Here is an 800-nt window from a genome sequence, read left to right on the forward strand (position 1 = left end):
GTCACGTGTGTGTAGGATGGCCGAACTTAAGGAGCTGCCGCTGGAATTTACACGATCGGCAACCGGCCGCTTTTTGTCTTATTGCAAACAACTCGTCTCTGTTCTGGACTTGCACAAACTGCGCTGCAATGCAATCGTTTTCCAAAATGTAATTTATGTGAAAATATGAAGTCTGTAAATGCCCGTTAACACAGGCCAATGATTATTAAATCAAATTATGTATATGAAATGATTTAACTAAATTACATAAACGATATGCATATGAATTATATAACTAAAATTAAATAACTAATTACAGATTTAGGTTAAATAAAGATGAATTATTTCTGGGGCAATATATCGCACAACAAAAAGTTGTTATCGTGACAGGCCTAATGTTGACTACTGTGTATTAGTTTTATATTTAAAAACATTTGTATAATACTTGCTATATAATACATAGGGATGTAACGATTAACCGCGAGCCGGTTGAAAATCGATTCAAATATGTGACTATTCAAATCGGTTGAGATGCTAAACAAATCGCGATTCATTTAGGGGTAGGAATTTATATGAATGCATATCTGAGGGGAACTTACTGTCTTTAGAAAAGTTTAGATGGTATTTTTTCTTTTCATCTTGCATCTAGTTCATATGTGCAGCGCTTCTTTGTTTACAGCGGAAACGCTTTAAGCGCCACCTGCTGGCAGAGAGTGCATCTGCATCTCATTCAGCTCGTCTGCTGTTCCTGTTTCATGCAGATATTTTTTATGTATAGTTTCACAAAACTGAAGTCAAACCATTCTGTTTTTGCTTCAAAT

The 800-nt window shown here is 35.4% G+C and overlaps 1 protein-coding gene across 1 annotated transcript in view; it reads right to left on the bottom strand.

Moving 5' to 3' along the window:
• Positions 1-800, bottom strand: part of LOC107716454 (DNA topoisomerase 2-alpha-like) — a 13,552-nt gene that overhangs the window by 7,341 nt on the left and 5,411 nt on the right. The window lies entirely within an intron of this gene.

This window comes from Sinocyclocheilus rhinocerous, unplaced genomic scaffold, assembly GCF_001515625.1.
Source record: "Sinocyclocheilus rhinocerous isolate Xijiao unplaced genomic scaffold, SAMN03320098_v1.1 scaffold419, whole genome shotgun sequence".
NCBI lineage: Eukaryota > Metazoa > Chordata > Actinopteri > Cypriniformes > Cyprinidae > Sinocyclocheilus > Sinocyclocheilus rhinocerous.